The sequence below is a fragment of the Pangasianodon hypophthalmus genome, chromosome 1, assembly GCF_027358585.1.
Source record: "Pangasianodon hypophthalmus isolate fPanHyp1 chromosome 1, fPanHyp1.pri, whole genome shotgun sequence".
NCBI lineage: Eukaryota > Metazoa > Chordata > Actinopteri > Siluriformes > Pangasiidae > Pangasianodon > Pangasianodon hypophthalmus.
In genome coordinates, this window is record NC_069710.1 from 27,579,535 (window position 1) to 27,595,745 (window position 16,211).

At 39.2% G+C, this 16,211-nt stretch overlaps 1 protein-coding gene across 2 annotated transcripts in view; it reads left to right on the top strand.

Annotated features, from left to right (window-relative positions):
- fars2 (phenylalanyl-tRNA synthetase 2, mitochondrial) overlaps nt 1–16,211 on the top strand; it is a 133,600-nt gene that overhangs the window by 97,160 nt on the left and 20,229 nt on the right. The window lies entirely within an intron of this gene.

A 16,211-nucleotide genomic window follows, 5' to 3' on the forward strand; every position in this document is an offset into this window, starting at 1 on the left:
CTGTTCACACTGTATAGCAAGGGTATTTATGTAAGGCTCTGTCCACACATATACAGATATTTTTGAAAATGTAGTTTGTAAGAGTGCTTCATGTTACCATTTTTGACTAGAGCTATAGACTCTGAACAGATGATATAGCAGTTTTAAGCTTGAAGTGGAGAATAAACGCATACTTGTCTGTCTGATTGTCTTGAAACAGGTTTTTTGAAGATGTCGGCCCTTCACTAATCAGACGAGAGAGAGTAAATAAAAATGTAAAAACCTCTGGAGTCTGAAATTCTTCCCTTTCTCAATGAGCTTAATAATTTACGTAATTGTATGTGATGTCCACAGCAGAGGATCTGCTATAAAAGCTGCAATGGTTCAAGTTTAAAAAAAAAAAAAAAAAAAGTCGCTGAACTATGGCCAGGTTTTTTTTTTTTTCACCCATTGATCAGTTCTGCTACAGTGTTTTTTGAGTGCTCAATTCGATGTGAATAAATGCTGGGTCTGCATCCAACCCTGATCTACAGACATACTAGTCTAACAACCTATCCCTTTTATCCCTTTTCATTTTATTTGAATAGTCCATTTTCTAGCACTTGATGTTTAGTAAATCATCTACAGACTATCAACTCATGCCTAGTCTTATCATATTTTTAAATTCAGTTCATGTGGACACTATTAATACTTTTATGGCATGTTGTTGGAAGGTAGATAACCATCATTTGACATGTTGTGAATCAGTTAATGGGCTGCATCGTGACAGTCTGTAAATGGTTCATAGAGTGTCTAAGTGAACAAATAGCGCTCAGAAAGAAACTCAACAACAATATGAAGTGACAATGATTTCTGCAAAGAACTAAACTAGCGGAGGGGGTTAGCAGGAGACACAGAAACCTCTCCGATAATGAGAAACAGTCCTCAGAACAAAATTACCTCAGTGAGGGCCTCCACCTGGAGTGACAGATGAGTGCGGATGAAGGGAGAGACAGACAGAGAGATTGGAGTGAGGTAGAGAAGTGATGTTATGAGCTCACATCATGGTGCAGGAAATGAAGATGGCGGACACTTGGTGGTGATGCTGTTCTCGATGAACCCTGTCTGGGTAGAGGGATGAGATTGAGAGGCTTTGTTGGGGTTGGAGGGGGTGTGTGGGGGGTGAGCGGGACAGAGCATGCTGACAGATTGATTGCACAGTGATTTGGGCTGTTCTCTCACTCCATCATCATGTGACAGGGCCTGCATTGTCTTGGGCTGCTCAAGCTTTCCGCCATTAAAAAGCATTTGACTTCATGAATTGTGTAATTGAGAGGTATGATTGCACAGGCAATTTGGAGACCTGATACATCACCAGAGATAAGGAAATAAAAACATTGGTGCATCTGATTGTCCTGTCAACCTCAGATGCCACACCACAGCAATTCATATAAGGGATGTGATGCATATTATTTGATTTTTGATGCTGTAAAGGGATCACATTATCCTGTATTTTAATACAGATAGAAAACTGTTCCTTGCAGAATTCACAAAATTCCTTTCAGAAAATGGAGAAAATATGATTCACAAAAAGAATGAGATTGTCTGTTGGAATAAGATTTTCTTTGCAGCTGGGAAAACATACAAGTGCAATAATTTCAGTAAATTTTCAGTTTTCAGTAAATAACTGGTCATGGTGACACATTTCGACATTTACCACCTACTATGAATCAGAATGAAATTGATAAAGCCCATAAAAATATAGTCCAGATATGGAAGAATAAAGAGAGAAGTTCAACAGGTACTTGTAAATATAAATGTATAAAAAAGTTATTTTATAAAACAGAATGTTCTTCTGAACAGTGTAACATCAATATTTGTACCTTCATGTAATTTCACACACTGGTTTATAGGTATTAAAGGCTGATGTTTCCTAATTCTGTGAAATAAAGAAGTTGTAAAGTAATTAATTATTGCATTATGCAGATTAGTATGTTTTAATACATAGAAAGTTTGAAATATGGTGATGGAACATGTTTATTGAAATCAAAATCAACCTAGAAAAAAAACAGGGAGTGGGTAATGAATGATTTATTAAATACTATAGAAATAATTAATAATAAAACACAGAGGTTATGAATAATAAATCTACAAATTAATAGTAAATGTATTTATTCTTAATATATCATTTATTAATAATAAAAACAACGGTATTTTTCTGAACCTTGTCCAGCATTTGCTTATTGTGTTCTGTGGTCCAGATACCCAGAATGCATCGTACCTCTGCTGCACTCCATCTCTATCCTCTGGCCCTTATTTTGCATGTTTAGCAACCTGCATATAAAAATTGCTGCCCACAACCCAAAATACTCAGAATGTTGTTCACTTCTTGCACTTGGGTTAAATCAGCATTGAATCATATTCTCACTGCAGTTGAACTGCTCTAGGGTTTACTTCTACACTTGAGTGCATTGTGGTGTTCTCACCTGCTCAAATAAAACCCATTAATGTTAAAAAACACACAAGGGTTTGATTCAAATACTGTATTTGAGAAAGTGCCTTAAGTGTAGTTCACAACTTCTCTGAGATATCAAACAAAGCAATCATTACAGACTGATTAGAAACTAAAATAATTAATGAATTCCTCAAGGCTTTTCCAATGCTGCTTTCTGTTCAAGGTCACTGCAGTTCTTGTAACGCTGTTTGTACAGCTCCGAATGATGCTCGTTTATTCACTGACCTTTCAAAGGCCGTCCGTTTTTATTTGCGCTGGAAAGAATTAGGGCGAAAACTCTGTTAGAGATCTTTTCTCCTTGTTCTCCAGCTGTTGTGCTTATCAAAAGCAGGAGTTTGATATTAAGTGAAGTGCACCCCGAGGTCAGGGCTGCTTTATGAGTTAATTTCTCATTAATATGAGCTCAGTGGCTGCTGATGGCCTGATGCTCTAACAGCCCAATGTATTCAGTGATGCCGTGTGTTAACTTCACCGCATCCATCTGTTGCTTTAAGGTAGGCTTGGGAGTTATGTCTTTTCATGGTGTGTTATTCCTCACACTTAGTGAGCACTAAAACACACCTGAGCCGCTGCCTGTTTATGGCCCTGTAAAGGTCTACACGCAAAAATACTGCCACACGTAAATGTGGGATTGACGTTTCACAGCTCAGTCCTTATCAGTGGATCAGAAGTGTGTACTTCTAAAGCAGCACAGTATAGGACCTGGCAATATCGCCCTGAGAGAGAGGAAGCATGTGAGATATTTTAAAAAATTTGCTGCCAATCTATTTGAAGGGTACAGACACTGGCGCATCATAGCACATTCATAACACATTTATTGCATTAACACTTTAGAAAGTAATATTGTAGTATTTATGTAAGGTTATGTCAAAACCTGTGAGACGGCATAAGTATATCGCTCTGTCCTTACATTAAAAAAGAGAGGAAACCTCAGTTATCCTCATGAGTCAACTGTTCAAGATTGTTATGCTTGCTTTTTTCAAACCTGATCTTGGACATTATTATTTTGTTTTAGCACAGTCATGAAGTATTAAAAAAAAATCATCTATGATTCATGTGTTCATCTATTGGAAAGCAGCGGTTGTATATTTGCATTCAAAACTATTATGAATCATCATTATAATACAACGTAGTTACAAAGCCTTAGTTATACATAAGCTAGGCAAGTGAATGATTTTTAAAGCCCTCAGACTAAAGTGGTCATCAAATTTACAACTTTCCCAATGTGTCATGAATGTGCTGTTAGTAAAACAAATTAATAACTTATAAGATGAGGATGAAAACTATTACAGTAACAATCTTGATCAGTCACCTCAGAATGATAATTGAATATTCTCTCTTTCATGTAAAGCAAACTAATATCTAATATCACCTCAAGTTTTGTCATCACCCTTTCATAAATTCTCCTGCATTGCTTTATTAAAGATTTATATAATGCTAATGAATGTCTTACAAAGGCACAGTGTACAGTGAGTACATTTCAATTGAAGTATCTTTTTTTTTCTGATGAGAAATGAATCCTCAAATTTTTATATTACAGAAGTAACACCTTTTGATGCTTTCAAACACATCTGACAGTCTCACTTTATATAGTGTCTCTACAGCCTATGTGTGTACACATAAACTACTCATACAACTATAATGTAACTCTTGAGGTGATATTTACTTTTATATAAAATAGAGATTAGAGTTTTCAAATGTATGTAAATGTTACATTAGAAGCCTTGAAAGGAACCAGACTCAAAGGGGAACCCAGTTTCTCCTGTGTGACACCGGATAGTGGAATTATTAATCATTACAGTATACAGGTGTAAAAGAGCAAAGACAAACAGTACTAAGTGTGTTGAAAGGATGTTCAGATTGTGAGTAAGTGTCTGGGGATAAGCTCAGGGCAGTGTTTATGATTACAGCAGCAGATCTTAGGTACCCAATTCTACAGTACCCCAGCTGAAATTATCCACTGGAGCAAGGGTGAGACGACTTCTTTGAATAAACTGTTTTTGGGAAGTAAAAATCTTTAAGGTATCCATGTGGGACCATCCCCAGTAGCAGAAGATGAGTGCAGAAGATCTGGAGCTGGCATCGAGTCAGGCAACAGGAGTACACACACAGCTTGTATACGCCTGTTGCCTCGGTACAGTCAGAAAGTCTTTCAGAAAGCCTACTGTTAATTAGAAAAATGTAATCACCCTCCCCTGTTGCACGTGAATTAGTTAAAACTGTTAACACAGAGAGGTTACCGAACACCTCTGTATAACTTCATGTCATGTTTTGCCCCAATGCCACAAAAAAATGTCAATTTAAGGAATATGACCAACTTACGTTAAAAGTCCTGGCTTGAACTGTAAGTGTGAGCTTTGTTTGATGTTTATAGACCACGTAGAAACAGTATATGTATTTATACACATGTGGTTAAATAAGATGTTCTTCTGTAACTTATTTCTGACAGTGTCCAGTCTTCAGTAGTTACACATAGAATTTTTGTGTCATTACATAGGCAGTTAATAAAAAGTGGGCCAGTGTGTGACCCTTTTTGCAGCCACTGGCAACCCAGTGCCCCAGTTACTCCATATAAGTTATTCCATTACATATTAGTCCAAGAGTGGAATTCAGACCACTAAAAGGCAAGCGCTACCCAATTACCAGGAAAAAGCTGGTGTAGCAACAGGAACAGGATATTAATATGTCTGAGAAGTGAGATTGCAGTGAATTGATGAAATTAGATGCACCACCCCTTACCAGCTGCCACCGAGTTTATGGGAGCTCACAGTTGCCCTAAGACAGATCCTGCACAGAAGCCTGTCAGAAATCTTCACATTATTCATTGCACAAGTAACCAAACCTTACAGATCTGCCTTATTGATTTCTTCAATCCAGCACAAACCTTTTTATAAAGAGACATTCCATTAATGTGACTTTTATGTTGTTAAGCTGTATATCTTTCTTAAACAGACATACTTTCTGCATTGTACTTACTATTTTTACACCAGACCATAATGTACAGGCTGGATTAACTTAACCCAGCATTAGAGGTATTGATCAGCTCCGTCAGAGGGAAGGGATGAAGGATAGAAGGCATTCTCACATTACCTGAGCAATCTGGGAAATGTCTAATTTAGCCGCACTTTAACTCAACTCCATCTGGTCAGGAGTTCACCCATTAGGAACCTGCACATCCGTTTGGTGGATGTGTTTAAAATACATTTCCTTTGCTGTGAATTTTGTTGGTAAGATGGTTGGGTTTAAAAATGGATACAGTCAGCCAAGGTCTTTAAAGCCTCTCCTCATCTCATCAGTCTAGTTCGCCAGGCCTTATCCGCTCTCCAATTCCCAGTAATTAGAGGAGTGGCAACGGAACAGTCAAAGCTAGTGTGATTCCAATTGCTTTCGGTGAAAAGATTAGTATTGTAGAAGACAAATGCATCTGAATATCTGACACATTTCATAGGTACAGTGAGAGACATAAACAGGTTTACAAAGTCAGACTTGCAGTGGATCTGGACCCAGTCCCATGAACACTTGGCATGAGACGGGAATATGCATTCTCTCCAGGGTGTATTCCTGCCAGTCCATCACACAGCATCTCACACACCCATACATTCTCACACTCATTCACACCTAGAAACAATTTACCTAGAAGCAATTTACCTACCAGTACATTTTTGGAAGAAAACCAGAGAACCCGGAGGAAACCATGACATGGGGAGAATGTACAAAACTCATGATCCAACCAGGGACCCTGGAGATATGAGCTATGCCACCCTGCCATCTGACATAACAACAATTCAGTACACAAGTCTGGGTACTCTTAGGACAAAATAAAGAAGATAAAGAAATTTAACTTATACAGGTTTCAGAGATGTTCCAACTCAAAAGTTTGCATATTCCTTTGTGAATGGGCTATAAATATTCTCAAAACATACTCACTCTCCAACTTCTTTTGTTGCCTGAGCAGCTTTTGGATTCTCTCAGTACTATTCGCTAGTCTTCTTATTCTAACTCTGCCACGTTGCCTGGTCTATCTTTGCGTGTTCTTCTTGACAAATCTGTCAGATGTCATACTGCCTTCACATCAGATCTGAAGACTGAGAAGGTCTCAGCTGAGATACAGCTGAGGTAATGTATGTTTTCCTTTTTTTTGTCTCCATCCACTGCAGCTGCAAACTTTTGCACTCACCTATAAAAGATGTTATATGTGAGTAGTATTTTGTATTTAGAGGTGTTTAGAGCATTTCAATCGAATCTTTGTTGGGTTTTCTCCTCTGTGTTGCTTGATTACGCAGTTGAAGACACAGCAATCACACTTGAGTTTGGACAAAAAAAACAACCGTCCAAGAAAGGTGACCTCCGTTCAGTTCCAAGTGAACTCTAGCGTGGTTCGATTGCAGTGAAAAACTGAATTGACCCTGAATTGATTTGCTGCAGGAAGTGAATGAAAAAAGCCACATATTTTGGGTTGCAGCATTTTTCTGTAGATTCAAACAGCTAAACTCAGCCGTGAGGTGCGAACTGAGTCAAAGGACAGCTGTGCCTACACTCACCGTCCACTTTATTGTAGAAAACAAATGCATCTGAATATCTGACACATTTCGTAGGTCCAGTGAGAGACATAAACAAGTTTACAAAATCAGACTTGCAGTGGATCTGGACCCAATCCCAGGAACACTTGGCATGAGACGGGAATATGTATTCTATCCAGGGTGTATTCCTGCCAGTCCATCACACAGCATCTCACACACACATGCATGTCAAAATCTCAGGAGATCAGCAGTTTATGAAATACTCAAACCAGCCCATCTGGCAGCAACAACCATGCCACAATCAAAGTCACAGAGAGCACACTTTTTCCCCATTCTGATGTTTGATGTGAACATTAACTGAAACTGATTTTTTTGCATTGTGCTGCTGCCACATGATTGGCTGATTAGATAACTGCATAGATGTGCAGTTGTACAGGTATTCCTAATAAAGTGGACAGTGAGTGTATATGAAACTCACACTACATGCAAGTTTTTTATTACTAATATGTTAATGTATTCTGCCAATGTAGCACTACAGCACAATATATGATACTGATATTTATAATAAATCTAGATGTGTTAAACAACTTAGAACATGGCACCTTTTGTTTGAATCCCCCCATTTTTCGAGTGATCAAAAATATTGGTACATGTGACTGACAGGTGTTTCTTGTTGCCCAGGTGTCCCCTTGTTAAATTGATTTATTAGCTCTTGGATTGAGCCTCAAGTTTCGCCTGTGAAGATGGCCTTTGTTGTTAAAAAGGACAAACCGACATGAAGTCCAGAGAAGTTTAGAGATGAGGGTTTATCAGAGCCATTGCACAAGCACTGGGCATAGCCAATGCAACAGTTTGGAATGTCCTGAAAAAGAAAGAAACCACTGGTGTACTAACAATCAGACACCGTACAGGTCAGCCAAGGAAAACAACAGCAGTTCATGACAGAAACCTTGTGAGAGCTGTGAAGAAAAAGCCAAAAACAACAGTCACTGACATCACGAACAAGCTCCACAGGGCATGGGTGAAGGTATGAAAATCCACCATTCGTAGAAGACTTCAAGAGCAGAAATATAGAGGCCATACCACAAGATGCAAACTACTCATCAGCAGTAAGAATCAGAAGGCCAGATTGGAATCCGCAATGAGATACAGAGATGAGCCACAAAAGTTCCAAGATTAACCTCTAACAAAGTGATGGAAAGTGTGGAGAAAGGAAGGATCTGCTCATGATCCAAAACATAGGTCAATCACAGTGCAGGTAGTGCCATGGCTTGGCTGCTTCTGAAACAGGCTCACTAATCTTTATTGCTGATGTAACTCATGATGGTAGCAGCAGAATAAATTGAGAAGTCTACAGAAACATTCTGTCTGCCAGTTTACAGAGAAATGAAGAATTGGGAGGAACTTCATCATGCAGGACTACACAACAAAAGAGAAAAAAGTGGAAGGTTTGAGGCTGGCCAAGTCAATCACCAGACCTTAACCCAGTTGAGCAGCATTTCACCTCATGAAGAGCAGACTGAAGGGAGAAAACCCCAAAACTAACAACTGGTGAAAGATGCTGCAGTACAAGCCTGGAAAAGAAGAATGCAAAAGTTTGGTGATGTCAGTGGTCACCAGCTTGATGCAGTTATTGCAAGCAAGGGATATGCAACCTAATATTAAGTGTTATTTACTTTAAGACTATCTGTTCCAATACTTTTTCTCACCTAAAAAAATGGTTTGATACCAAAAGTGCCATATTCTAAGTTGTTTAACACATATGTAAATATCAGTAAATGAAAGCTGAAACTCTGATCTATCATCTCATATTCATCTTTTGATCTCAAACCCAAATGTCTCCAGTGTATAGCAAAGACAAAAGAATTTGCCTTGCCGTTCCAATACTTTCAGAGGTGGCTGTATAGTGGGCCTCAAGGTCTGTTGATTAGTCTTGTGTAGACTTTCTGAAGTTATACTTCTGCTGATTTACAGCTACTTCAAGCACACAAATATCAACAATCTGAAGATCAGTCCAACCTGCTGACTCATCTTTGCTGAATTTTTAACAAGTATATCTACCCTTATACATTTTCATGCAATTTTGGGAGCACAGTGTGATCTCTTTTGGTCTGGGTCACCTTATCCGAGGTATTTTCAGGCCATGTTGGCACACATTAAAGTAACCCCTTTGCTTTCTGCTTTCGGATCCCTATCTGCAACCCAACCAGAGCAGAACTGATCAATGAGGCTTCACTCTGCCAGGACAGAGATCATCATATATAGTGATGGAAAAAGTGCAGAGCCAGAGCTATGCCAATATTACATTTCAAGGCCTGGCAATTTCTAGAGCTCATGCCAAACGAGTCAGCATGATGGAAGGATTTCTTTGGGCTACTACAGCAGGATGTGGACAGATGGGACCACTCCTTTCCCGCTGTCCAGCAGCTGTAATTAGCCCTGAGATGTATGGATTAATGGACACCAGCGGATTACTGGTGCCTTACTGTCTGCACTTTCTCTTCCTCTCTTTTTCTGCTGCAGGAAATAGTGATGTGTCGTCTGAAAGCTTTAGAATAGTCCAGTGTGTCCGCTTCTGAGGTGTCCAACAGTGAGATGTACTATGGTTGTATAGTACATGAAAATTGGCTGAATACTGACTCAGTTCCTTATTCCTGTACTGATACTTTATCTTGTTTATTTGCGCTTACACTGAAAAAAAAATAATCACGAGGTTAGTTACTGTACGTTAGCGCTATAGGGCAGCCTAAGGACATTTAGAAATTTGTTCCTTGCCTCTGGTAGTGTTCTCTGTCTCCCCTGTGCGGTGTCTGGGGTTGTTATTGATTGCCTAGAGACACTGAACAGTTAAATGGGTCAGACATTGGAGCCCAGGCGCCCAGGATCTCAACCCAACAGACCTTTGCAGAAAAAGTAGAGCATCAGTTCCTTCTTCAGAGACACTCGAGTGTGGAGGTTGGGTGGGGTCAGGTCTTTGATAGGCCAAAGACACACCTGGCTGAATTCCTTGCCATTAGGCATCTCTTGTCTCACAATATCCAAGATTCAAACTGTGATTTTGAAGCAGTGCTGTGGGAAGCATACAAGCCTGACCAGGATATTACTTGGAGGTTGAGTATTACTCAAGATTACTTATTAGGGTTGCATCAATAAAATTAGAGATTACTTATTACATTATTAGAGATTACTTATTATTAGGGATGCATCAATAAAAAAAAATTGTTTTTTTTCGACCAAATACATGTTTTTTGGTACTAATTGGTACCGATACTGATACCAAAATGAGTAACCTACTTAGTATTAATCAATCAGGGACATTTTATTTACCTCTGGAATATTTTATTTACGATCCCTGGAACATTTTATTTACCTCTTTTCATGTTGGTAGCTGCCGTGTGCTGCTAGTTGGTAGTGAACTCCTTGTGCTGAGTTTTATGTTTAAAATGTTGTGCTGTTTAAATAGCACGTTTAATCGAGAGTGTGATGTCCGACCTGAGTGCGTGAAGCAATAAAAGTGAGCCTGGTCATTAAAAATGAAAGCAAGGGGCCATGAATTGCACCTTGACTTGTGAGTGATGTATAGACCCTCCTGAGCAAGAGGAAAGAAGGCGTGTGTGTTTCAGTGCTTAATGCTCAGTGCTCGCAGAACTGAATTGTTCTTCCCCTTGCTCACCAGAGTCTACACATTGCTTACAAGTCAAGGCGCAATTAGTGGCACCTTGCACTCATTTTTAATGACCACGCTCAGAGATACTGCTCTGCATGTTCAGGTCACTCGTCCTCACCCTCTGTAGTAAAGATACTATTTAAACGGCATAAAGATGTTTTTATCAGACTTCTTGTTTTGTAGGAAGATGCTGAGTACTGTTTGCAGCTATGCTTTGCATTGCCATCATCAATTGTAAAATATGTCCACGTTGTTGTCATTTTGTGTTGTTTGTTCATTAGCATGACAACGTACACTAGGCTTACATAATATCAGGTGGGATCGTATATTGAGAGCATTCTTAATGAGTAAATGAGCACAGTATCAGACTAATACCAGTATCAGTATCAATGCACCCCTTCTTATTATGAAACTGTGCTTCAAACATGACCAAATACTAAAAACACTGTTTGTACATTTAATAGAGACATTAATAAAAAAAACAGAAAATATTCATAAAGCTGAAGTGTAGCCTATATTTGCTTAGGTCTCTCCTGTATCTAAGAGCGTGCTTTATCATTGCTGACACACATTTCGGCCTTGATAGGTTTGGCATGTTTGTTTTTGAGTGGGTCTATATGTGTATGTGGGACCCAAAAAGTGTTTTATTTTAAGACAGTTTCTAAGGATTGCATAAATTGGAAAGCATTGTTTATACAGGCCATTAGAGCTCTCCTCTGCTACTTTCCCACAGTGCACTGATCACTTTCATTACCCAGAGACTTTGATAGACCTGCCGCATAATTGAGAAATGCACATTAACGCATCCACAAACTTTCCTCTGATTGCTCTCTCATTCATTTATGCAAATGTGTCCAGTGTTATCCCTTTATGAGTTAGAAAAGCAATCAGATGTGAGCCTTCTCTCCTCACCCCATTCGTAGAACCTGCACACTGCGAAAGCATGATCTCAATAACCTCCTGCCTCTACGGAAAACCGTAAATCTATGCTTAGCTCACTGGTCATTATTGACCGGGGCAAATACCACAGCACTATTAAACATTTATGCCTGTGACTATCAACACTTGCACCTCGGGGAGGTGTAAAAGTGACGGTTGAGTGGAAACCTGAGGCATTGATAAGTGTGAAAATTGATAAATGCAGGTTACAGAGATAAGAAATTGATTGCAGTTTCAGTTTAGACAGCACCAGCCCTTAGTGAGTTGTCTCCTCTACCATACAATATGCATCACATTATACTAGTGCCACTTTTGATGTCAGTTTTACACCAATAAAACCATATGAGGAATTGCAATGCAACACAGTAACTATTATTAATCTAAATGTATTTAATGTATCAGCATGGTATATATTTACATGTTGGCCCTTGGAGTGTTAGATAGATTATAGGGTTCTCTTTTAAAACACAAAATGCCTTATTTGAACATATTCAAGTTATTTTAAAAAGTGAAAAAAACAGAAAAAAGGAAGGGGAAGAGCTGAGTGTGAAATGATTCATGTATCTTGGAGGAAGCACATGTTAGCCTTCATCCTCTCTGGATAGCTGCTGTTGTATGATAGAGCAGAGCCGGCTAGTCGTTGGGAGTTGGTATAAATGACCAAACTGGGAGAAAATCGGGTTAAAATCTAACAACAACAACAATTTAGTGGGATCACCAAAATTTCATTAATTCTGTTAGGTGCGTTGTCATGCAGTGTTACATAGGGAAATTGGCTTCCACACTCCCCCAGTTTCACTAGGCTTTATACCTGTATTGATGATTTATCTGGGAAGTGATTAACATAACTTAGTATGTTACTTCCTTTAACAGCAACTTATCTGTAAGATTTTCTCTGTAACATTAATTCGTATCAACATATTGTTGTAGTTATAAGAAAGTGATTCATCAATCAAATCAATACCTTGTTGCACTCATACCTGACTTTAAAAACTGTAAGAATGGCTATTGTTCAATTAAACACAATGTTTTTTTTTTATATATAAGTCCAACAGCATTTCTGAAATATTATATTCTGAAATACATCAAGACATTAAAATAGAAATTACAATCAACAGAGGCAACTCTTGATAACATTCTTGCTAAAAGGTCAAGCGGTGCATTTAACAATCAGTTAAAAAGAAAGGATGCCATTTGGGCAATCGGCAGCAGTAAAATAAATAGGCATAAATAATTAAGGAGAATAACAGGAACGAGTGGCAGTAATCTCAGGGTGGATCGTTCAGCTAATGTCAAGCTCATTCAGAGACCTGCCTCTCACCAGTCTCTCCAGTCGGAGTCATTACTCAGAAAGGCCTTTCCTGTAATGTGTGTGATGGTTCCCGCTGAGAGCTCAACATCCCATGAGGCCCAGCACACCAAGCAAAGTGGAACTGTAAGCCAATCATCCATCACGCCTTTCTTTTTCTGTCTCGGCTTTGCCTTTTGTTTCTTAGCTCATTCATTTTCTTTTTCTTTATTTGATTTATTTCTTTATTTTTGTCCAGAGAGGTTAGGCTTTGTGTATGAAAGTTGTACTTCTGTTCACTGTATTAGTGAACTATATTAGAAGCAGTGTAATGCTTGATTTAGCAAAGAAAAAAAAGGTGTAATGAAAAGACTTCTGACAGATGAGGATGTTTGACCCCAGTGACTGTGAGGAGAAAGGTTTGAGGTTGCCTATGAACTTCTGAGTAACAGGTATAATGGACTGTAGTGGAAGAGCTTTATTAAGTTTTACGCCACAGCACTGATGAATGCTCCATTCTGATTGGTCGGAAGGTGTTGATTCATTTTCCATAACAGCAGCCTTGGCAGTAGTTCCAGCTGTAAGGTTTATATTGAAGCACTCATTCTAATAAGTTACTATTTATTTAGCATTTTGGGGGAAAAAAAGTCTCCAGTGTCAGTGCATTGTAACAGTCAGCACTTTTCTGACAGGGAGTGGTGTACAGGACAGAGGAGTTTGCAGTTTCTCAGTAACATGACAAGCTTCATTTTTTTTTGTCTTATGAGCTTCACAAGAGAGAAAAAAGAGAGGCTGATGAGGGAACCAGTTTATATCTGCTAAAGCATAAGCGAAATCAGAAACTAACTTGTTCTGCAGATGTTGCACAACAATAAATGGAACTACAAATGGATAAAATATATGAAGGGTCATTCTTTAATTAAAAAAAATGTAATCATTAGCAATTGATCTGATATAAGAGTAATATAGGCTCCTAAGTGGTACAACCGAAAAGTGCTTGCCCTATCAGTGGGCAAAAAAAATGAGTTCAAATCCCGACCATGCCACAGCCATCCATGGCTGAGAGCCAAGGGAGCAAAATTGGCCATGTCCTCTGGGTGGGAGGGGCATACTCTTTCTCCTGTGTCAATCACAGTGACGCTAGCCAATAGTGGGCGTCTGTGAGCTCACGTATGCAGAAGAGGATAGATAGTGCTTTTCTCTGAGTGTGTTATTGAAAAGGTTTGGTTTCCTGGCTTCACATGTCTCAGAGGAAGCATGCGTTAACCTTCACCCTCCTCGGTTTGTAGCTGTTGTATGATAGGGTAGAGCTGACTGGTGGGTGGGAATTGGCAGGTGACTTAACTGGGCAGAAAAATTGGGAGGGAAAAAAAAAAAACAAAATCCACTTCAGAGTGGTAACCGTATCTCTGCTTCACATCAGGCCGCCTCACACCACCTTGTTATTGATTATTTTTCTCCAACAGCACTCCCCGTCATGTTTTATTCCTTCCATATTATTCAGATCACATTTCGGCATCAGCACAAGGAGACAGCTCTGAAGGTGAGCTATCAACATGAGAAATACTTGCCTCACTTTGCTTTGAATACTCCACCAAGTCAGAGAGCACTCAAGCCTTGGGATGTAATAAATTAGAGCTGTCACGATCACTCTGCTACACCTTGCATCAGCAATTAATTGTTGAGCACGTAGCAACGGCAACTAGTGCAACACAGCTGTCAAGCACATGGACCGGCAGCTAGATATTTGGAAAAGCAGACGCTTTGTTCTGAAGTCCAAATAAATTAAGTCCTAATTGAAGTGTATTGGAAAAAGAAGAGAAATTATTTTTATTATTTTCCTGGTCTTTGTGCAGCATTAATGACAGAGTAGTTTCATCTTGCTTTAATTGTTTCAGGTCTTCAAACTCTCCTGTGTATGTTTAATGATCACTCTATTCAATCAATCATCTCATATATTCTCCATCGCTCTACTACCACACACACACACACACACACACACACACACACTATAGATACTTATATGTATTTCCACAGTAAAGCTTTAAATCATGCTACCTGTTATGAACCTGTACTGCTCGATATATGTCTGCTCAATAAGGAGCTTGTCATGCAAAATGGAAAATATAACTGTGTTGATTGAAAGTGTGTTTGGTAAATTAGTTTCAGAGCTTGAAGTGATTCATATCGTGACATTCTTGCAACTGGAAACCACCAATCAAAGGCTCGCGTTCCTGTTGAGAATGATGAATGTAATTTTCCTCATGCAGAATTTAGAAAGTAATCGAGTGGTTGTAGTTATTGGGCACCTCCTGTGGATCTTAAATCGTATTTTCAAATGTCACACACATTTATTGATTATTTACCTGCTTATGTGTAAATGTGTGCGGGTTTTGTTCGTAATAGCTGATCCACCTTTGTTATAAAAATAGCCAGGCTGTAAATGAAGTGTGTGTTGAGTGGAGGTCGCTTATCATCGGCTTATAAGGTTACACTGCCAAGGCAAAGTGTGTGTTCCCAGGAGGAAAGTGTTTGATTTATGCTATGTGCTTTGTGTTCCTACTGTGTGTGTGTGTGTGTGTGTGTGTGTGTGTGTGTGAGTTACATTAATCAAGGCTTAGCTGTGGTAATGTGGAGGGGTGTGTATGCTGAGCTTTGGGCAGATTGAAAGCAGGCGAGTAGTGTGTGACCCCGCTCATATCTGTTGCCACGCAGTAATGCGCTTCGTTCCATGATGGGAGAATTCAATCAAACGGAGGGAGAAACAGAGTTCTCAATGCCCTAGCTGACCCACACACACCACACACACAACACAAACGCACTCAAGCAATTGAATATTCACACACGCCTACTGGAAAGGCACTCATTCGCACTACTAACACAGCGGAGTATTTTCACATTCAGCCCTACACAAGTTTTACACCTTTCTTGACACAGTGGTGCATGCTGTCTCCCACACACACACAGACACACATACACTTTGAAACTTTCTAAATCAGGCAGTGTTGTGAACTCTTTTGTTCAGGGCCAAAGGGTAGCTCAACTTTCTGGGCAAGCGTTCAGAATTTGATATTCAGACTCATCAGTGATGACCCATCCTTAAACTTTGGTCAGATTTAGATGTTTAAATTTGCATAAAGACTGCATGACCTGATCGATATAACTGTACTCAGTGATAACAGCCCTATATATGGGCCAGAAAATAATCTCCAGAAGTCTGAATCTGGCCAAGATTTTTTTTATTCCCAAAGTGTATTTATAGTACATTAAAGCTGCTGTATGAAAGTGCTTCTGTATGAAATAGCTGCCAATACAGGAAGACGC